A 23,856-nucleotide genomic window follows, 5' to 3' on the forward strand; every position below is an offset into this window, starting at 1 on the left:
TATTCCCTCTTATCTACTGTTTCTAGCACTTGAAATTTTGCTTACACAATTTCCTTACGTACGTCCCTTTTAATTAAGTCTCTGCTATGCTCTAAGCTTTGTGCTGCCATTCCCTGGCTTACGGAAAGAAAAGTACAAACTCCCTTCGCTGACATTTGAAACAGTTCTTTATCTGGGAATCTAGCTAAGCCTCCATCCAGTCTCTGCTCTTGCTATTTCCCCACAAAATCCTTTCATCAATTATGATATATATACATTATATTCTGAATATAGTAGATAACTATCTCCGTAGTATTTATGTTAAAAAAAACCCCTTTTATTTGGAAGTTATTCTAGTAACTTCTGTAAGTTGGAAATTGAGTATAAAAGGACATCTAAATATCCTCTAGCCACATTTGCTCACTTGTTTATTATTTGCATCTGTGTGTGCTGTCACTCCTTCCCACTCTCTCTACTCATGTAGAGTTCTTTTCTGAATTATTTGAGGGGAAGTTACATATATTGAGCTTCTTTCTGCTAACACTTTGGTATTTCCTAAGAATAGGGTCATTCTCTTATATAACTATTGTACACTTATCAACTTTGTAAATGGACGCTGACACAAATGTATGGTCTGTCTTCCAGTCTGATCAGTTGACCTTAATAAAGTCTGTTAACAGCATTTCCCTTGCTTCCTGTACAGAATCCAATCTGGGGTCAGGTGTTGTACTTAGTTATTATTTCTCTTTAGCCTCCTTTTTCCTGGAATCTTTCCATAGCCTTTCTTTGTCTTTTATGACATTGACATTTTTGAAGAACACAACCCTTCCCCCTTTTAATAGAATAGTCTTCATTTTATGTTTGTCGGCAGTTGCCTTGTGATTAGATTGAGGCTATGCATTCTTGGCTGGAATACTGTATAGGTGATGTGATATCCTGAGAAAGATGCACAACTTTTGGAGGCACATGATGTCTTTTGCCCCTTATTCTGATGTTAATATTGATTACTTGGCCAAGATGTTGCCAGATTTCTCCACTGTATAGTTTATTTTCCTTCTTTTGCAAGCGATAAGCATTTTATGGGGAGACAGTGCAAGTATGTTTCTCATCACAGTTTGCCCTAGATTTAGCATTCATTGATGATTCTTATCTGATCGAATTTTTCACTGTGATGGTTCCAAAATGGTTATTTTCTGATTCCAGTATTCCCTTCCTACCACCAGTCAGCCCTTGACATTAATGTGTAATCACAAGCCCTGTATATCAGTTTGGACTCATGGATTCCTAGGTTTTGAATTGGTAAATTCATTACCTAATTATTTTGGTTCTCCAGTTGTCCTAGGTTTGGAAAGTGGAACTCTTTTAATCAATCTCTGTGTCCTTGTGGGGAATAGTATTAGAGAGCTAGTAAAATACACATGTTTATACACACATACCTGTATACATAAACATATCTGCACATAAACACATTCACTGTAACATGCATATACATGGGTTAGAAATCGTGACTTTATATCAGTATGTCCAGCTTCACTACCTATCTACAGGGCTCTTTGCACTTATCTTTTCACATTTTTATGTCCCTTTTTTATGCCATGAGAACCTTGGCTCCCAACATTGTCGGTGCATTTACTCATTCGCTCTGTCCTACATACTACATCTAAAATACTTTCAGAATTACTTTGCCCATTTCACCACAATAAACAAACTTACTTCATGTGAGCGGGCAATTTATATGTAGTTCTTCACTTGCTCATAACCCTCTTGCCCAAGACTGAGAATAAATAAATAAATACTGTATTCTTAAATTGCTTGAATCAGCTCTCCTTTCTCCCTCCCCTCCCCTCCCCTCTCCTCCCCTCCCCTCCCTTCCCTACTTTTACTTCCTGCTCTTTCTTTCTGCATAAGGTAGTTACGGTATTTGTTCGAAATAAAATCAGGCTCATTTATTTGTTTGAGTTTCAGGGTTTTGTTAATGCTCATTCTCATTCTCATTCTGATTGTCTATTATTTTTATTTTTCCTTTACTTTTACTTATGCTTTTTAATATTTCACCTTGTGAGGACTAGTTATAATATACTAGCAGAAGTATATTTATACTTCTGTCTGTCTGTCTGTCTGTCTGTCTGTTTCTCTCTCTCTAATTAGGCCTCACACACAGTGCGGAGCCCAGTGTGGACTTAACTCACAACCCTGAGATCAAGACCTGAGCTGAGATCAAGAGTCCGATGCTTAGTTGATGGAGCCACCCAGGCACTCCTGATGGGATTTATTTTTTGAATTTGTAGAAAACGAACATGGTTTCAAAAGTTAAAATTATACAGAAGATACACTTCCCTTCTGTATTTTTTCCATCCCATTTCTCTCATTTCTCATAGGTAACCAACCTCACTGTTTTGAGTTCAGCCTTCCCTGCATTTCTTTTGGTAATCACCAGCAGATACATGTTATTTTCTTTTTACTTTTTGTTTACACAAAAATTGTAGCATGTTGCATATACTGTTTTGTGCTTTGCTGTATTTTTTTTTTTTTTTTAAATTTAAACAGGATAAAGTAAAATTTAATAGGCATACATACTGGGAATCCACACAGACGTAGAATTCTGTGTATTTTGCTGTTTTCATTTATTAATATCTCCTGGAAATAGGCCATATCACATCAAAGGGATCTTTCCCATTCATTTGTAAAAATCGTGGTAAAATTTAGGGATGCCTGGCTGGCTCAGTTGGTGGAGTGTGCAACTCTCTTTTTTTTTTTTTTTTGAAGTTCATTTATTTTGATCAAGAGAGCATGTACTCGCATGCAGGGGAGGGGCAGAGAGAGAGAGAGGGTGAGAGAGAATGCCAAGCAGACTCCCCACTGTCAGAGCCCTTGACAGATTGACACGGGGCTCAATTTCACACCGTGAGATTGTGACCTGAGCTGAAATCAAAAGCTGGCTGCTTAACCAACTGAGTCACCCAAGTGCCCCAGTGCACCTCTTGATCTTAGCGTTGTGAGTTCAAGCCCCATGTTAGGCCTAGAGCTTACTTAAAAAAGTGGTTAAATGTATATAAAACTTAAAATAGCCATTTAATGCATTAAATACATTCACATTCTTTTGTGACCATCACGCCATTCACTTCCAGAACATTTTTCATCTTTCTAGAATGAAACTCTATACTCTTTAGAGTGATAATTCCTTCTCCCTCCCCCAGCCCCTGTCTCATCTATTTTTTACATAGTTTTCATTACATGCATATTGCATAGTTTATTTAGCAGCATCCTATGTATAGGTATATAGGTTGTTTCCAGTATTTTGTGATGAAAATAATGCTGTAGTGGGTAACTTTGTGAATATACATTTTTGTGTTTTGGGAATGTACCTTCATGATTGATGAGTTCTTAGAGGTGAGACTACTGGGTTAAAGGGTAAATGTGTATGTTGTTTTTGTTAGACATCATTAAATCACAGTGAGTCCATAAGGATTACACCATTTGAAATTCCAACGAGCAGGGTGGGAGAGCCTATTGTGTTTCTCCATAGTCACACTGTAAAAGCCCTTTCACTTCACAGGGTATAGTTTTTAGATGCATCCACATCAATGCATGTAGCAGTAGTTTTTTTAAATTTCTGAGTAGTATTCTATTGTGGGAATATACCACAACTTTTAGTTTCTGGTTTTTGGCTATTATGATGAATAAAGTTGCTGTGAACATTCAAGTACAGGTCTCTGCATACATTCCTCCCCTCCCCCTTGAGTAAATAGAATTGCAGGGTCTTAATGTCAAGTGTATGCTTAGCCTATCTATTTGTTTTTGTTTAAGTTTTTTTGAGAGGACAAGTATAAGCAGGGGAGGGGCAGAGGGAGAGAGAATCTCAGGCAGACTCCATGCCCAGCCCTGAACCAAATGAGGGGCTCGACTCCATCACCCTGAAATCATGACCTGAGCTGAAATCAAGAGTCAGACGCTCAACCCTCTGAGCCACCCAGGCACCCCTCAATTTTTCATTTCAATTCTAATTAGAAGACATAGCTTTTATTTATTTGTTTTTTTTTTTGTTTCAATTTTTAATTTAAATTCTAGTTAAGTGTATGCTTACCTTTATAAGAAAATGTGTGGGGCGCCTGGGTGGCGTAGTCGGTTAAGCGTCCGACTTCAGCCAGGTCACGATCTCGCGGTCCGTGAGTTCGAGCCCCGCGTCGGGCTCTGGGCTGATGGCTCGGAGCCTGGAGCCTGTTTCCGATTCTGTGTCTCCTTCTCTCTCTGCCCCTCCCCCGTTCATGCTCTGTCTCTCTCTGTCCCAAAAATAAATAAAAAACGTTGAAAAAAAAAAAATAATTTAAAAAAAAAAGAAAATGTGAAACTCTTCTGAAGTGACTATACCCCTTTTATTGCACCTGCAAGGTAAAAGTTAAGTTTGTATCGTTCCTATTGGGTATTTTCACTTATTAAATTTCAACCATTTTAATGGGATTGGTAGTGTTATTGCATTGTGGCTTTAATTTGCATTTCCATGATGAGTAATGATAGAATAGTTTCTCATTAACCACATTTATCTCTTCTTTTATAAGGTGTCTATTTAAATGTTTTGCCCATTTTTAAAAATTGGGCAGTTTGTTTTCTTATTGTAAAGTTTAAAAAGAATATATATTCTGGCTACAAATTTTTACCAGATACCTTTTAAGGGTAATTTCATCTTTTTTTTGTCCTTCCTTTTTATTTTCTTAATTTTTTGGAAGTACAGGCATTTTGAATTTTCAAGTACAATTTATCAGATTTTTCTTTTGTGATTAGTGCTTTTTGATGTATTAAGAGATCTTTGCCTCCCCATAGGTTATGAAGATCTTCTCTTCTGTTTTCTTGTAGAAGTTTTTATACTTTTAGCTTTTATATATAGGTCTGTGATTCATTTTGATTTAATTTTTGTGTATGGTGTGAAGAAAGGATTGAAGATCAATTTTTAAAATGTGGATATTCTGTTCCAGAGCTGTTTATTGGAAAGATTAACCTTTTTCCATTGTATTGTCTTGGTAACTTAATCAACTGCCTGTATACACGAGGATCTTGTTCTGGTCTTTTTTCCCTTCCACTGATCAATCCTTATGCCCACATACATTGTCCTGATTACTATAGCTTTTATAGTAAGGTCTGAAAGTAAGTAATGTGAAATTTTCAACTTCTTTTTTGGTGGTGATTGCTTTGGCTAATCCACGGCTTTTGCATTTTGATACTAATTTCAGAATCAGTGTGTGAATCCCTACAATTTTTCAATCACTCTGAGAAACTGCCCTGCAGAATTTGGCTTGCTGGGACATCCTGAATTCTGGTCATTGTCTTGTCAATTCAAGATTGCTGGGCTCTTTTTGGGTCCCTCTTTCTGTGCTGTGATGTGGAAATTGCTTTCTGGCAGAAAAGACTGGGTACTAGCAGTTGCCCCTTTCTCCTCAAATGTTTCCCTAATCTCCGGGACAACAGTTTTTCACTGCCTGTTCTCTGATATCTGAATATAGTTTGTTCTTATGATTTGTCTTGTTCACAGTAGGATGAGAGTTTGTTACTCTCTCGAATTAAAGCAGAAGTCCCATAGCTGATTCTTGAGTTCATTAAAAAAAGGCTCTCCTCATGCTTTGGCTGGGTTACAGTGTTTTTTTTTTTTATTTTTTAACATAGGTGCAAAAATATGTATTTGTTAAAAGTGTCTTTGAACCTTTATTTATTTTTGGGACAGAGAGAGACAGAGCATGAACGGGGGAGGGGCAGTGAGAGAGGGAGACACAGAATCGGAAACAGGCTCCAGGCTCCGAGCCATCAGCCCAGAGCCTGACGCGGGGCTCGAACTCACAGACCGTGAGATCGTGACCTGGCTGAAGTCGGATGCTTAACCGACTGCGCCACCCAGGCGCCCCGAGCCTTTTTTTTTTTTTTTTAAAGTAAGCTCTGTGCCCAATGTGGGGCTTGAACTCATGACCCTGAGAGGCAAGAGTTGCATGTTCTACCAACTGAGCCAGCCGGGTGCCCCTGTGCATATTTTATGGAGCAACTTTTGAGGCTACAGGATTAATTTCTGTCTGAAAGTTTTCCTGAGGAAGATAGGGTTGATGTTTCAAAGTCTCTTTTATTTGTTCTTGTATCTCGGGACTAGGAAACCAATCCAAACCAACTCTCGGTACCAGATTTCACGTATAACCATGAGGGAAAGCATCTCTTTTCCAGGTTCCCTAAAGTTACTAAGTCTTGGGCCTCTCTGAACGTAACCTTCCTTCCACCTTGGTTCCTAAAAACTAAGAATAGGTACCAGGCTCATATGCATTGACTTATGCGCAGTCTTTGTTTGTTAATGGTGGGCTTTTCATGCCTGATTAAATGAGAATGGTTCTCTCAGTTATGACCATTCAAGATAATGGTCTCAGTTGTCCAATGAATTACCCTGGTAAATCGATTGACAAATTTTTACTAAACCTTTGCAATTAACATTATTGGCATGGAAAGTAGAGAGGAGAGTCTTTACTTTTTTATTCAGGAGCATATGCCTGTACATGCACGCATCCACTTCTGACATTTGAAGAGTTAGAATCAGGTGCCACTTTCAAGTGTTTTCAGTTTGGGGACGCCTGGGTGGCTCAGTCGGTTAAGCTTCTGATTTCGGCTCAGGTCACGATCTCTCGGTTCATGGGTTCAAGCCCTGTGTGGGGCTCTGTGCTGACAGCTCAGAGCCTGGAGCCTGTTTCGGATTCTGTGTCTCCCTCTTTCTCTGCCCCTCCCCCACATGTGCTCTGTCTCTGTCTCTCTGTCTCTGTGTCTCTCTCTCAAAAATAAATATTAAAAAAATTAAAAGCAAAAGTGTTTTTAGTTTGGGTAAGTGTAATTTGTTAAATTGAGGGCTAGAGGTAGATGAAAAAGAAAAAGGGGCTTTCTCATTTACCCATCAGGAAACATTAAATAATAATCCAAATCAAACAGCAGTTAAATTTCTTCACTAAATTTCATTCAGTCCTATGTAATTCTGTTTTGCTTATTCATCTTTTTCTGTAGTCTGCTCTAAAGAAGTCATCTCCTTTAGGTGTATAAAGAGATCTACACATTTTAAATTGTCCTCTAGTACATTTGTAAAGTTGTGGAAGTTCCCTTAGCTCAGTAGTGCATTAGCCAGAGTCTGTTTCCCGAAATATCAAGATTTAAAACTACTTTGTACTGTCTTGTCCGTGAGGATCTTAGACTTGAGAGCAAATCGCAGAAGGAAAGAGAACCACCTGTTTGGCAAAAGACGCTTTTGATGCTCTTCATTCCTTCTTATGGATGAGTTTTCACCTGCTGTCCTTTCCCCTTAGTCCGAAGGATAGATATCCTTTTATTTACTGAAGTGTCTGTGGATAATTGTCTCAACTTTTATCTGGAAATGTTTTTATTTCACATTAACTTTGAAAGACTGTTCACTGGTTGTAAAATTGTGGCTTGACGGTTTCTTATTTCAGCACTTTATCTATCTGTCTATCTGAAATGTTTCTTGAGTGATTTCCCATGCATCTTGATTCAGGGTGCTACGTGCTGCTTCCGTCTGAACACGCCTCCTTCTGTGAGGCTGGCAAAAGACAGCGGTGTAGCCAGCACACAAGACTGTTGTTGATGCATGGCCGAGGACGGCGGTGGTTTTATAGCATCCTGGGCACTTCGCTTCCATGAAGCAGGAGTTGGGGCCCCGCACCAGGTGCTACTTCCTGTGGTGCTGCCTCTCTTCTTCCCTGGAGGAACGAGCAAGTCTTTTGTAAGGGGCATGTCCTCGTGGGAGGTAGTCCCCACCGGAAGGTAGTGCAGCGCTTTAAAGATGTTGTTCCATTGTTTTATTGTTGTGTCCGAAAAGGTGACTTTTATCCTTGTTCCTCTGTATGTATGGTCTTTTTTCCCCTGTGGCTACCTTTAAGATTTTCTGTTTTTAAATGGTTAGACTCTGGTCTAGGTTTCTTTGTATTTGTTTTCCTTGGGATTCTTTGATCTCCTTCAGGGTTTAAAAATTTTTTTTTTTTTCCCAACGTTTTTTATTTATTTTTGGGACAGAGAGAGACAGAGCATGAACGGGGGAGGGGCAGAGAGAGAGGGAGACACAGAATGGGAAACAGGCTCCAGGCTCCGAGCCATCAGCCCAGAGCCCGACGCGGGGCTCGAACTCACGGACCGCGAGATCGTGACCTGGCTGAAGTCGGACGCTTAACCGACTGCGCCACCCAGGCGCCCCTCCTTCAGGGTTTAGATTGGTGTTTTGAAAAAGTTGGGTGAGGAAGTTTGGGCCGTTATTACTTCAAGTATTTTTTTCTTCTTCATTCTGACTTCTGTGACTCCGATTACATGTTTGTTAGACCATTTGATATATATATATTTTTAATGTTTATTAATTTTTGAGAGCGAGTGACAGAGTGAGAGAGTGAGAGAGAGAGAGAGAGAGAGAGAGAGAGAGAGGGGAAGGGAGAAAGGATGAGCCGGGGAGGGGCAGAGAGAGGAAGACACAGAATCCAAAGCAGGCTCCAGGCTCTGGGCTGTCAGCATAGAGCCCGATGCAGGGCTCAAACTCACGAATGGCAAGATCATGACCTGAGCTGAAGTCGGTTGCTTAATCAACTGAGCCACCCAGGTGCCCCTTGATATATTGCATATACTTAAGGCTCTGTCCATTTTTCTTCAAAAATTTTTTTTTCTTTCCTGGTCAGTTACTTTTTCTGTCATTTCCAATCTGAGTAACATTCAAAAATAAAATGCTTTTACATCTCATCTTGTTCTTATGACCCACTGTAGAAAGGGCCTTAAGAAAAGCTAACGGAGGAGCACCTGGTAGTTCAGTGGCTTAAGCATCCAGCTCTTGATTTTGGCTCAGGTCATGATCTCGCTGTTTATGAGTTTGAGCCTCCTGTTGGCTCTGCGCTAACAGCAGCCTGTGCCCTGACAGCGTGGAGCCTGCTTGAGATTCTCTCCTTCTCTCTTGTCCCTGCTTTGCTCACGTGCATGCATTCTCTCTCTCTTTCTCTCTCTCTCTCTCTCTTTCAGGATAAATAAATAAAAATTAAAAATAAAAAAGCTAATCTTTGAGATGACATTCCCCAGCAGTGAAAAAATGTGTAGGGTTATTCAAAAGAAATTCATCTTTAACGACAGAAGTTTTAAAACCATGAGTTTTTGGTCTCTCAGGCTATGGTATCTCATGATCTTGGAAATTAACTCTTTGAAGTATAGTCTCTTACCAGTGTCTTTTACTTCATGAAAATTTCTCAAACCAATTTTTGTGTCATCTTAATTAAAATGAGAGCACTGTGTAGTTGGATAAAGGAATGAAGACATTGCCAAGGTCAGGGTAGTTAAGTGCCTTTATGTCTCATTTTACTAACATTCTAGTTTCTAAAGTTCTGTAATAACCTTCTAAAGAATTTTGATGTTAAAAATATTAGTAGCATATGAATGGCATTCTAAATTGTAAGGACTGTATCTCTGTCCTTCAGTTTAGTTCAAAATTGAATTACTAAAGTTTAAAGATAACTTTTAATGATAAATTCTGTTTTATTATGCCTTATAATTAAAATGAATCCAGCTCATGGATATCTTGTAAAGCAGCTAGTATTTAAAAACCAACAATTCAGGGAGTGCATGATGGCTCAGTTGGTAGAGCATGCGACTCTTGATCTCAGGGGTGTGAGTTCAAGCCCCACATGGGGCATGGGGCCTACTTAAAATAAAAATAAAAAAAAAAAATTAAGAAAACTGCTTTTAGGTTTCTATTTTACATATGTAGAAAAATTGACATTTGTTAATTTCATCAATTGCCTGCTGAGATATAACAACCTTTAAATTTAAAGCTTGAAAACCCAGTCTGTCAGAGTTGGTTTTTTTTTTTTTTTTTTTTTTGCTTGGAAGCTAGGAGTCTCAACTTGACATCATCAGTTTCCTTATATAAGGATCAATTTGCTTGTTTTATAGAACATCATAGGTTGTTTCCAGTTTATGTTTCTATGATTGATGGATCTTGTTCCTCATTACAGAGCCTTTAGTTACCCTCCTGTGTTTCCCCCACTGCATGCTGATTGTACTTAAATAAAAACGTTGATAAGGTGAAGATAGTTAAAACTATTTTCAAAGACATGTACAGGGATGAGTCAAGAATCTATAGTTATTGGTGATCACCTAAGAGCCATCCATCAGTCTTAACTGTTTTCTTTTTTTTAAAGACTGGTAGGAGTTAAAAAAAATTTTTTTTTAACGTTTATTTATTATTGAGAGAGAAACAGAGCATGAGCATGGGAGGGGCAGAGAGAGGGGGAGACACAGAATCTGAAGCAGGCTCCAGGCTCTGAGCTGTCAGCACAGAGCCCGATGCGGGGCTCAAACCCACGAACTGCGAGATCATGAACTGAGCTGAAGTCAGACGCTCAACTGACTGAGCCACCCAGGCGCCCCGAGACTGGTAGGAATTTTTAATTGATGTGACCAGAAAACAGTAACTTTTTACTGAAACTTAACGCTGGGCCGGTTCTATTGAAAGGCCGTTGTTCGAACAGCTGTAGACAGTGCAGTTACACTCAGATTTCACTCAGAAAAAAGTTACACTCAGAAAGAAGGAGTAAACTGTTTAGTTTTTAGTTGAAATGGTTAAGAGCTTGGACTCTGATATTAGAAAGACCTGGATTTAGTTTCTAGTTCCATCACTTACTAGATGTATGACCTTGAGAGAGTTATTTTGTTTCGTATAATCTGTTTTCTCATGTAAAAGAGCGATAAATTTGAACTCTACTTTTATCTGCTTTGCATATCAGAGGGCTGTGGTAGGGATGAAATGAGAGTAATAAATGGAATGCTTTCCACACAGTATCTAGCTCAAATATTAGATGAAGTGTATATTCACTTAACATTAACAATTTTTATTTTATTTTATTTTAGTCTAGTTTAGTTTTAAATGTTTATTCATTTTGAGAAAAAGAGAAGGAATTTTAAGAAGGCTCCACACTCAGTTCAGAACCCATGTGGGGCTCAATCTCATGAGATCATGACCTGAGCCGATATCAAGAGTCGGACACAGGACGCTCAGTTGGTTAAGCGTCTGACTTTGCCTCAGGTCATGATCTCAGGGTTCATGAGTTCGAGCCCTACATCGGGCTCTGTGCTGACCGCTCAGAGCCTGAATGGAGACTGCTTCAAGTTCTGTGTCCACCTCTCTCTGCCCCTCGCCCACTTGCACTCTCTCTCAAAAATAAATAAACGTTAAAAAAAAAAAAAAAGTCGGATGCTCAACCAACTGAGCCACCCAGGTGCCCTTAACATTCTTAATATATTAGTGTTTTTAAATTTAACATTAAAATTATACAATATTTTATATAAATAGCAGTATATATTATATGTGTTATGAAGTGTACTTCGAAAAACATCTATGAACCCACTACTTGAACTTAAGAACTGGCTTAAGGTTGTTAGGTGCACCTGCTCCCTGTGTGTGTGTTTCTCCTTTTTACTCATCTTTCTGCTTCTGTCCCAGAAGTAACAGCTGTCATAATTCACTTGCATTTTAAAAACTTTAAAACCACATGTGTGTGTTCATGAGCCATGTTTAGTTTTTGTTTTTAGCTTTACAAAAAAATTAATGTACTTGCTTTTAAAAAACTTTTGATTCCGAAGTTGAGATCCAACCATATTGTGCATAATTTATTTGTGCCACTACTATATTATATATATGTGTGTGCATATATATATATATGTGTATATATATATATATATATATATATATATATATTTTTTTTTTTTTTTTTTTTTTTTTTTTGGTATGACTTTATTTTTTAAAATTGGGATTCATGGTCATTAGAATGTCCTGGGTTTTGATGTATGAATGAAATTTCAGTGAACATTTTTGTGTATTTTGTTGCAAGAACATTTTTATTGCACTAAAGTTTTTAAACATAAACTTGATTTTAACTGCTGATGTAATGAATTTGCTTTTTGTGTAGAACTCCTTTAGAAAAGGTAAGTTTTCTTACTGAAATAGCCCTCTCTAATTAGCTAATTTATTTTATCTTATGCCAGTCATTTATTACTTACCACACAATTAGCAATATGCACTGCTGTTTTCCTTACATGAGTTTAAGTATTTGATTTTAAAGGACAACTTTATTAAAGTATAGTTTACATACAATAAATTTCACCAACCTTAAAATTACAATTTGCTGAGTTTTCATAAATATAACCCATTACCACAGTCATCATATAAAACACTCCCACCACCCCCTAAAAGGTCTTTTGTCGCTTTGTGCAGTCAGTCCACTCCACTGATAGCTGGCAGCCATTGGTCTACTGTAGGTCACTAATCGTGCCTTTTCTTGCATTTCATGTAAATGGTATTCCCCTTCTGTATATAATGTACCTTCCAGAATTGTTCCACCATCCTTGGATATTCTTTTCTTTTTCTTTTTTTCTCTTGGCATTTCAGTTTTGGAAGCTTGTATTAATCTTCAGATTCGTGGATTTTATTTTTTTCTTTTTTAGTTACGTCCAGTCAGCTGATGAGCCCATCAAAGGCATCCATTTCTGTTAGTTTTTTTTTTGATTTGTAATATTCCCATTTACTTCTTTCTCAGAGTTTCCATCTCTTTCCTTACATTACCCATCTCTTCTTGCTTGTTGTCTACTTTTTCCATTAGGGTGCTTACCATATTAATCATAATAAAAATCCCACAGTTGGTCTCCAGTTATTTTATCTTATTTTTATTTGAGAGAGAGAGAGAGAGAGAGAAAGAGAGAGAGAAAGAGTAAGAGTGAGTGTGAATGGGGGAGAGGGGCAGAGGGAGAGAGAGAATCTTCATCAGAATCCATGCCCTGCGGAGCCTGATGCAGGGCTTGATCTCACAACCCTGGAATCCTGACCTGAGCTGAAATTAAGAGTCAGATGCTCAGCTGACTGAACCGCCCCATTTTTAGTGTTTTTAAAGAACCTGGCTTCTTTCCTGTTTACTAGCAAATTTTGGAGGCTTCATTGCATATAGCATCAAAAATCTGTTTTCACTTACCAGCACTCATGGTTTCTCATTTAAGAATATAGGTGACCACATAAAAACTTGTATATAAATGTTCAAAGTAACATTATTCATAATAGCCAAAAAGTGGAAACAATTTAAATGCCCATCAGCTGATGAATGGATAAATAAAATTGTATTTCTATACAATTAAGTGTTCACACACACACAAAATGAACTACTGATGTATGCTGTAACATGGATAAATTTGAAAGGATTATGCTAAGTGAAAGAAGCCAGTCATAAAGGAGTAGATATTTTATGATTCCATTTGTATGAATTGTCCAAAATAGGTGAATTTTTTAGAGCAGAAAGTTAGATTAGTGGTTGCCTAGGGTGGGGGGTGGGCAGAGGTGCTATGAGGTTAAACGGGGAAAAAACGGGAGGGGGGTAACAGCTAAGGGGTACTGGGCTTCTTTTTTGGGATAAGGAAAATGTTCTAAAATAGATTGTAATGATGGTTGTACCACTCTGAATATATTTAAAAAAGGCATTGAAATGGGCACTGTGAGTCTATGGATGTGAATTATATCTCTATGAAGCTGTGAAAGAATATACCTGTTGTACTGAGGTAAGATCTCTATGCTGCCATGAAAGAATTTTATGGAAGAATAATATTACTTTTCTTATGGCACTGACCTCAGAAGGTTTGTTCTCTATGCCAGACATTCCTGGGTTTCAAAAATAACATGTTAATTGAAGTTACCTCCAGGTTTTCTAAAACCTTATTCTGCCTTTGTTATAGGAGTCAGCTGCTAATTCTAGGGCTAATGTTAATTCCAGCACCATATCATTTTCATGTCAGGAAGATTTGTGTTAAAGATTTTCTTAAAAATGAATTCCAAGTTCATACACAAACCCATCTGCACTTTTCTATTTGTCCATTAAATATGTTTGTGAGATGCTTGAGTATATTATAGCAGTACATGCAGAAATTTTGCTCTTAAGCTTATAACATCAAATAAAAAAAATTACCATGAAAGCCATAATTTTGGTGGATCTGCTGTTTTAGGGCTAATAAAGTGCTGTGGTTACAAGTGGCAAACCTGTTACTGTATTTTAGATAATCTGACCAAACTTAGTCCCTCAGCCCCTTTTGTGTGTGTGTGTGTGTGTGTGTGTGTGTGTGTGTGTGTGTGTGTGTGTATTTTAAGGTCTTAATACTTTAGAGAGTCTCCTATGAGAGGAAGATTTTTACTAGTGGTATTATAGTAAAGTGTAGAGATAATTATATGATGATATGTAAGAGAATATTAATACATTTATAATTTAAAAGCTTAAATATTTTAATGTCGATCAAACAGCAATTTACTTTAAAAATAACTTTTTTTGGGGCACCTAGGTGGCTCAGTTGGTTGAGCGTCCGACTTCGGCTCAGGTTATGGTCTCACAGCTCGTGAGTTCGAGTCCCACATCAGGCTCTGTGCTGACAGCTCAGAGCCTGGAGCCTGCTTCTGCTTCTGTGTCTCCCTCTCTCTCTGCCCCTAACCCACTTGCATTCTGTCTCTCTCAAAAATAAATAAACATTTAAAAAAATTTTTTTTAAATGTAACTTTTAAAAAAATGTTTCTTTATTTTTGAGAGATGGAGAGAGAGAGAGAATGTGCGCAAGCAGGGGAGGGGCAGAGAGAGAGAGAGAGAGAGGGAGAGAGAGAATCCCAAGCAGGCTCTGCACTGTCAGCATAGAGCCTGATGTGGGGCTTGAATTCATGAAATGTGGGATCGTGATCTGAACTGAAATTGAAGGTCAGACACTTAACCAACTGACCCACCAAGGTGCCCTTAAAAAGTAACTTTTTTGAGCATAGGTCCTATACTACATAGGAATGCTCTTTCATTTTTTTTTTTTTTTTAAATGTTTATTTTTGAGAGAGAGAGAGTGAGCGTGCGTGAGTCGGGGAGGGGCAGAGAGAGCGAGGGAGACACAGAATCCGAAGCAGGCTCCAGGCTCCAAGTAGTCATCACAGAGCCCAACGTGGGGCTCAAACCCATGAACCATGAGATCATGACCTGAGCTGAAGTTGGATGCCTACCTGCCTGAGCCACCCAGGTGCCATGATACAGGAATGCTTTTAAAAGAAAATTCCTAGTGGGGTGTCTGTGTGGCTCAGTTGGTTAAGCATCCCACTCTTTATATTGGCTCAGGTCATGATCTCATGGTTCGTGAGATCGCCCCGAGCTCCATGTGGCTCCGTGCCGATAGCAAGGAGCCTGCTTGTGATTCTCTTTCTCCCCTCCCTTGCTCTCTCTAGCTCTCTCTCTCTCTCTCTGTCTCTCAAAATAAATAAACATTAAAAAAAAGAAAATTACTAGTGATGGTTGTGTTTTTATTATTAAAGTCAAAAACTGAAAGTTAAGCTGGTTTGCTTTAGGTGAGTCTTTCAAAATATGTAGAGAGAACTGTTAAAGTTGTAAGATCATCTTTGACATGAGCAACAAACTAAACACTAATTCCGTCACTGTAAAGCTCTTGGTGAAAATGGATGGAGATAACTTTTTAGTAATTGTTTACAGTCAAGATTCATAAAGAGGGCAGTTTTATTGGATTTGGAAAATACAGACAGAAAAAATTTGTCACATTGCTAATAACATAGCTCTTATAGTACTTAATTGTGTAACTAGATTAAGAAATATAATTGGCCTGGGCACCTGGATGGCTCAGTCAGTTAAGTGTCCGACTCTTGATTTCCGCCCAGATTGTGATGTCCCAGTTTGAGAGTGTGAGCCCCGCATCGGGCTCTGTGCCGACAGCACCCAGCCTGCTTGGGATTCTCTGTCTCCCTTTCTCTGCCCCTCCCCTGCTTGCTCTCTATCTCTATCTCAAAAGTAAACAAACATTAAAAAAAAAGAAATATAATCGGCCCACTTATCAGCTCAATGATCTAAAAAGTGAACTGCTGTACAAATAGTCCAGTTTATACCGCTGTTATAAACGGCCTTATCATATGCCAGACTCTTAATTACTTTCTTATGATTCTGTCTTTGTTTAATAAGAATATGTTTTTGAATCTGTGTAATATTTAACGTATAAAGCCTGCGTTATTTTGAAGTCGATATTGAAAACCTCTAAACTTCTGACCTTGAATAGAATTTGCTATGTATAACCATTACGTGCAGCTGGTGGATTCAAAATTGCCTGTTCTGGGACTCTGCTTTGTGAAACATAGTGTGTTTTGGACACGAATGCATGGCAGCTGACATTTATCAAGGATAACAGGAGCCTTACTCATTTTCACATTTTAGAGTAACTTTGAAAGCTTTGCATGTGCACACATGCTCAGCATATGTTCCTAAGATTTAAATCTATTTTCCATTATGTATTAATGAAACCAAATTTCAGTCTTTAATGAGCCTCAACATTAAACTTCTATGTGAGTACACAAACATCTAAAGACCAATAGTGTAGGGAATTTAATCCACTCCCATAGAATTTTATCTCTCATACTTTAAAATTATTACACGTAAAAATGTACCTACTGTATTCTAGGTAGCACTCTTATTACATAATGTGGTATTTGGCATTTCTTTCATTCTCCTATAAAATTTGGGCCTAATGTAGAAGACTGGATTGTAGAAATTATCTTTTTCTAATCAACTACTGGTATATTGCTCTGCTCTTTGAAAAGATTTTTATAGACCTAGTTATTTTACAGGAGGGTGACATAAATAGAATTGGAATTGCATGATTTTTATTCTTGGTTCTTACCCTTTTAAAATTTTCCTTAAAAATAGATTGCGATAATATTTTAAAAAGAATTCTAGAATAAAACTGTGAAATTCCTGCGTTGGCAAACTTGTTAATTAAAATAACACCTTTTAGTGGTTGATACGGGTTTCAGACACTGCTACCCTTCGATATATTGATATGCAGATCGCACTGACTGGCTGCAAGGTAACAGGAGACATGCCTTGACTTCTGAAGATAAATTGGCCGTGCACAGCTGTGATCCCACTGTCTTTTCCTTTCTAAATGTGGTTGAATAGTGTAAGGCCTTTGATACCTGGGTCCTGGGTAGTAAGTTGAAATTTGGTTTTTTGTGTATGTGAGTTTTCACTCGGGCTTCTGATAAGCCTGTCTTGTGGTGTGAAGGTACCACGTAAATTGTGGATGTATTTTTACTTAAATAGCTCTCTCTGAATTTGAAATATAAGAAGGTTGAGTTTCAGTTTTTCCCCCCATTTCCCTTTTGGCAGTTAAAAAGGAAGCCATTCTATTAAGAGTGATAAACAGTGAAAAGAATTTCAAATTTAGGCTAGTTAAGTTGCTAAGTGACTTTTCTTAAACATTTATTTTTGAGAGCCAGAGACACAAAGCACAAGCAGGGGAGGGGCAGAGAGAGGAAGACAGAATGGGAAGCAGGCTCCAGGCTCTGAGCTGTCAGCCCAGAGCCCGACGTGGGGCTCGAACTCATGACCTGCGAGATCAAGACCTGAGCCGAAGTCGGACGCTTAACCGACTGAGCCACGCAGGTGCCCTCTAAAGTGAAATGTTTTTAACTTTATTTATTTATTTTGAGAGAGAGTGTGCACAAGCAGGGGAGGGACCGGGATGGGGGGTAGGAGAATTCTAAGCAGGTTCCACGCTGCCAGGGCAGAGCCTGACGTGGGGCTCGATCCCATGAACCATGAAATCATGACCTGAGCCGAAAGCAAGAGTCATATGCTTAGTCGAATGAGCCACCCCTGTGCCCCCTTGGTCATCTTTCTCAGATCAGTTTTCAAATACATTTGGGAATTTTTCTTTACAATTTGCATCTTAAATAGGAAATTTAGCTTTCCCTTTTCTTTTGGTGCCCTCCATGTGTCCCCTTCTCCCTGGCCTGGCACCCTAGCTCTTTTTTTGTCACCTCCCATTTCCACCCTGCCTTCAGTCTAGGTCCGGGTTTCCATTCTGAAGTATTAACTGTGGTATCGGAGAGATGCGTGACTCTTTCTTCTGCTGCAGGTTATAGTTTGATATAATCAGTATTGTTACTGACAGTCATAGCTTTTCTTCACCTTTTAGGAATTTTTTGGTTTGGATTTTATCTATGAGCCTTGCGTTTGGTCCTGTTACCTTGTGCATGATTGGATTTCCCGACTGCTTTTGCTAGTGTAGGTCCTGAATTCAGTAGGTTTAAGGAGTCATCAATTCATTATGGTACATTTGCTCTTTGTCTTGGTCCACAGGCATATTTTTTATGTTTCAGCATGTTTGTGTCCTCCAAAATTAATAAAAAATAATATCCTTTGTCATTATTATATTTGGAGTCCTGTTCTTTTTTTTTTTTAATTTTTTTTTCAACGTTTTTTATTTATTTTGGGACAGAGAGAGACAGAGCATGAACGGGGGAGGGTCAGAGAGAGAGGGAGACACAGAATCGGAAACAGGCTCCAGGCTCCGAGCCATCAGCCCAGAGCCTGACGCGGGGCTCGAACTCACGGACCGCGAGATCGTGACCTGGCTGAAGTCGGACGCTTAACCGACTGCGCTACCCAGGCGCCCCATGGAGTCCTGTTCTTTAAAATATTTATTTCAATTAAGTTTATAATTTAATTAATTTTAAAATTCTAATTGATTTTTGAGAGAGAGAGAGACACAGAGTATGAGTGGGGGAGGGGCGAAAAGAGAGGGAGACACAGATTCTGAAGCAGGCCTCAGGCTCTGAGCTGTCAGCACAGAAGCTACTGTGGGGCTTGAACTTGTGAACTGTGAGATCATGACCTGGGCTGAAGTTGGAGGCTTAACAGCTGAGCCACCCAGGTGCCCCTTAAGTTTTTTATTTTAATTCCAGTATAGTTAACATACAGTGTTATATTGGTTTTAGGTGTACAATATAGTGATTCAGTAGTTCTGTATGTTAGTCAGTGCTGATCATGATAAGTATATTCTTTAATTCCCATCACCTGTTTCACCTACTGCACCCCCCCCCCCCCCCCGGTAACCATCAGTTTGTTCTCTGTAGTTAAGAGTCTGTTTCTTGGTTTGTTTCTCTCTCTCTCATTTGTTCATTGTTTTGTTTCTTAAATTCCACATATGAGTGAAATCATATGGTATATTTGTCTTTCTGATTGACTTCGTTTAGCATTTTTGTTGCAAATGGCAAGATTTCATTCTTTTTTTTATGGCTGAATAGTATTCCTGTGTGTGTGCGTGTGCGTATATACATACACAGCACATCTTTTTTTTTATATATAATTTGTCAAATTGGTTTCCATACAACACCCAGTACTCATCCCAACAAGTGCCCTCTTCCCTCCCTGCCCGTCACCAACTTTCCCCTCTCCCCACCCCCATCAACCCTCATTTTGTTCTTAGTATCCAAGAGTCTCTTATTTGCCTCTCTCCCTCTCTGTAGCTTTTTTTCCCCCCATTCCCCTCCCCCATGGTCTTCTGTTAAGTTTCTCAAGATCTACATATGAGTGAAAACTTACGGTATTTGTCTTTCTCTGACTGACTTATTTCACTTAGCATAATACGTTCTTTACCTTCTTTATCTGTGCTTCTATTGATGGACATTTGGGTTGCTTCCATAATTTGGCTGTTGTAAATAGTGCTGCAGTAAACATGGGGTGCTTGTAATTCTTTGAATTTAGTGTTTTTGTATTTTTTGGGTAAATATTCAGTAGTACGATTACTGGATCATATGGTAGTTCTATTTTTAACTTTTTGAGGAACGTCCATACCGTCTTCCACAGTGGCTGTACCAGTTTGCCTTCTCATCAGTAGTGCACAAGGGTTACTTTTTCTCCACATCCTCACCAACACTTGTTGTTTCTTGTGTTTTTTATTTTAGCCATTCTGACAGGTGTGAGGTGATATCTCATTGTGGTTTGAGGTGCATTTCCCTGATGACGAGTGATGTTGATCATCTATTCATGTATCTGTGGGCCATGTGTATGTCTTCTTTAGTCATATGTCTGTTCATGTCTTCTGCCCATTTTTAATTGATTAGTATTATGTTTCATTTTGAATTGTGTGTAAGTTCTTTATATAATTTGGATACTGACCTTTTATTGGATATGTCATTTGCAGATATCTTCTCCCATTCAGTAGGCTGTCTTTAGTTTTGTTGATTGTGTTGTTCTTTGATGTGCAGAAGCTTTTTATTTTGATGAAGTCAGGAAGTTCTTTTTGATTTCACAGCATGGCCTATTTATATAGACTTGCAGATAGTAGGTACTGAAATGTTTATTAAATGAATGTATGGAGGATCTTGAGAAGCTGTACCAGTTTCAAACCTTCAATCCCAGTCTTAATCTAGTACAGTGGTTCTCAGAGTGTGGTTCATGTTCCTTTGGGGAGCGCCTGAGAACTTTTACAGGGTCCACACAGTTAAAACTATTTTCATAATAACCCATTATTTGCCATTTTCATTCTGTTGGTGTTTGCACCGATGGTGCAAAATCAGTGGTGCAGAAAACTGCTGACATCTTAGTTTGAACCAAGGGAGTGGCACTACCAGACTGTACTAGCAGTCTTTACATTCTTTACTGCCGTGCACTTGACTTAAAGGGAAAAAACAGGGGCGCCTGGGTGGCGCAGTCGGTTAAGCGTCCGACTTCAGCCAGGTCACGATCTCGCGGTCTGTGAGTTCGAGCCCCGCGTCGGGCTCTGGGCTGATGGCTCGGAGCCTGGAGCCTGTTTCCGATTCTGTGTCTCCCTCTCTCTCTGCCCCTCCCCCGTTCATGCTCTGTCTCTCTCTGTCCCAAAAATAAATAAAAAAACGTTGAAAAAAAAAATTAAAAAAAAAAAAGGGAAAAAACATTTCTCACTTAGGATTGCCCTGCATGATGTAGCAACATTGGCTCATTTCATTAAATCTTGACTCTTGGGTACTGTATTTTTAAATTTCTGTCTAGTGAGAATGGAAAACATGTGGAAAGCACTTTGCCTACTGAAGTATAATGGTTATCTTGAGGGATAGCCCTTGTGTGGTAAGTTTGTTAACCGAACTGGCCACTTTTTTTTCATGGAATACCATTTTTACATGAAAGAATGATCAACAAGCTATGGTTATTGAAACCTGGGTATTTGGCAGTGGTATTTGCCTGGGTATTTGCTCAGAAACTGAGCAAGATGAACCCATTACTTCAAGGAAAGCATGGTATTTGGTAACAAATACTAATGGTATTTGTTGACAGTGATAAAATTTGAGTTTTCAAGTGAAAATTGTAATGTTGGTAAATTTGAACATGCCACCATGAGTGTAACAGCTTCTCAGTACTAAAGACTTTCAAGATGAGACTGGTGGTGGTATTAATATGATGGAGATTTTGATATTGTATCATGAAATACCACTATTTGAAAATATCCTTGATCAGTGAACTGATATTGTTAAAATGACGATGTTTGATGTTACAAAATCATGCCTGGGTAAAAGATTTGTTCAGAGTGCAAGCTAGGGGAGTATATTTTAATGTAACAGCATGAAAGGTGGTCAGAATGGTTTCAGATTTCACTCTGCAACTAGCCTTTAAGAAAATACTTGTCGAGTTTTAGCATAATACCAATTATTATCTACAATAATTTGCAAAAGGCTATTGAGATAGTCCTCTTTTTAACATGAGTACATGTCTCTGAGCCTGGATTTCCTTCACATGTTTTAGTCAGATGAACATTGCAGCATATTGAATGGAGAAGTAGGTAACTGAATCCAGTTATCTTCTTTGAGTCAGACATAAGAGTTGTAAACATGTAGAAACAGTACCACCTCTCTCACTGATGGTTTTGTTTCAGAAAATTTATTTTTCATAAAAATTATTTGTGAAATTTTTTTTTTAATGTTTATTTATTTTTGAGAGAGAGCGAGTGAGCAAGTGGGGGGAAGTGCAGAGAGAGAGGGAGACAAAGAATCTGAATCGGACTTCAGGCTTTGAGCTGCCAGCACAGGGCCCGATGTGGGGTTCAAACTCACGAAATGGGAGATCATGACCTGAGCCAAAAGTCAGATGCTTAACCAACTGAGCCCACACAGGTGCCCCTGAACTTTTTTTTTTGAAAGTTTACTTGTTTATTTTAAATGAGGGCCGGGGGAGGGAGGGAGGGAGAGGGAGGATGGGGGAAGGGTTCTCTCTCTAGAGAGAAGTCCAAGCAAGCGGCACACTGCCAGCACAGAGCCTGATGCGGGGCTCGAACTCACAGACTGAGAGATCACGACCTGAGCCAAAATCAAGAGCCAGATGCTCAACTGACTCAGTCACCCAGGCGCCCCATGTTTATGAAATTGTTAACACGTAATGGGTTTGTTTCGAAATGAATTAATGTTTCAAATGTTTGTAAGTTTTAATTTTGAATATGGTAGATATTAATAGATATAACCAACATAACATTTTAAAAGCTTTGGCGTTCCCAGTTTTTAAGGTGTAAAGGAATCCTACTATCACAGAAGTTGAGAATCACTGATGTAGTATTTGGTTGGAGCTCTAGAGGCATTTGACTTAAACCTTTCACTCTGCTGTATATATTTGTTGCTTTGAAGCACGTCCAATTCCTGCTGTGGTTGTCTCTGTTCTGATGACCTACTTAAACAGGAAGGGGTCCTGAGCTAATGGTAAAATTTGGCCATTTTCAAGGACACACAGGTCATTACCCCGAATCTTACTTTTAGTAGTAAGAACCAGATTGACTGCAAAGGTTAGGACTTTGAACAGTTGTATAACATTGAGTGCTATGTCTGATACACAGTGTTCCTGCTTTTGAATTAACAGGTCAGCTTTAATTTTCCAGCAGAGACCTTTCGTAGCACATAATACATTTTGGGATACTCTACTTACTATTTTGTTAGTTTTGGACACTGGGTCATTAGCGTGTTAAAGGCAAAAAACTTGTCTTTATTTTATTTTATTGTTTTATTTTAGAGAGAAATGGAGCGAGTGAGTAAGGGAGAGGGGCAGAGGGAAAGAGAATTTTTAGAATGCTCCACACTCAGCGTGGAGCCTGACGCAGGGCTCCATCCCACAGCCCTGGGGTCATGACCTGAGCCAAAGTCAACAGTCGGATGCTCAGCCAGCTGAGCCACCCAGGTGCCCCAAACCTTGTCTGTTTTGATGAACAGTTTATCCCAAGCACATGGCATAGGGAACGCAAACTCCTTTGTGTAAGTGGACAACATCCAATATGTTGGAGAGTGATCACTTAAAATTTTTGTCCTCTAGTTTTATTGAGAAATAATTGACATACATTACTGTGTAAATTTATGGTATACAGCTTGATGGTTTGATGTACGTGTACTGTGAAATCGTTACGATAGGTTCAGCTAATATCCATATTCTATATGATTTATGTGTATTGTGAAATCATTACAGTAGGTTCAGCTAATATCCATGTTCTATAGAAACAGTAAAAAGAAGGAAAAATTCTCCTTGTGATGAGAATTCTTAGGAGCTAGTCTTCTTAACTTTCCTAGGGCAGTGTTAGCCCCAGTCCTCTTGGTGTCTGTTACAGCCTTAGTGCTTAGTGGCCAGTTGAGATGCTTGCTTGGTGGTTGGTTTTAGCCAGTATAGAGGTATGCATGGTTTTACAAGAGTTCATAATTAAATTTTTGCCTCCAGTGTTCTTCAGCAGTAATGAGGCGCCCCCAGTCTTCATTTAATAGACACGTGTAGGCTGGTTTTGTGAAATACAGAAAGAAGCTCTTTAAAGTCATGAGTCATAAAACTGACCTTTGAACAGCAGTGAATAAAAAGCAAGCTATGTTTTATTTAAATTATTTGAGTGATGCTCTTTTTTTTTCTGTTCCTCAGTATTTTATATTCTTTCTTGCTGCAAATTTCTTTTCTGGAACAATCATGACCTAGAGGCACAGATTTTAGCTTCACACAGTGTTACTATATACATTAGCTGTATTTTGAAGGGGGTTTATTTAAGGAGGCAGTT

The 23,856-nt window shown here is 38.7% G+C and overlaps 1 protein-coding gene and 1 long non-coding RNA gene across 15 annotated transcripts in view; one reads left to right on the forward strand and one right to left on the reverse strand.

Annotated features, from left to right (window-relative positions):
• LOC144615867 (uncharacterized) overlaps nt 1-20,695 on the reverse strand; it is a 742,065-nt gene extending 721,370 nt beyond the window's left edge. Inside the window, exon 1 of the long non-coding RNA XR_014137469.1 lies at nt 20,488-20,695. This is a non-coding gene — a long non-coding RNA (uncharacterized LOC144615867). The remainder of the gene's footprint in view (nt 1-20,487) is intronic.
• The window catches only part of NCOA3 (nuclear receptor coactivator 3), a 139,491-nt gene that overhangs the window by 71,129 nt on the left and 44,506 nt on the right, over nt 1-23,856 (forward strand). The window lies entirely within an intron of this gene.

This window comes from Panthera onca, chromosome A3 (genome assembly GCF_046562875.1).
Source record: "Panthera onca isolate mPanOnc1 chromosome A3, mPanOnc1 haplotype 2, whole genome shotgun sequence".
In the NCBI taxonomy this organism is placed as follows: Eukaryota; Metazoa; Chordata; class Mammalia; order Carnivora; family Felidae; genus Panthera; species Panthera onca.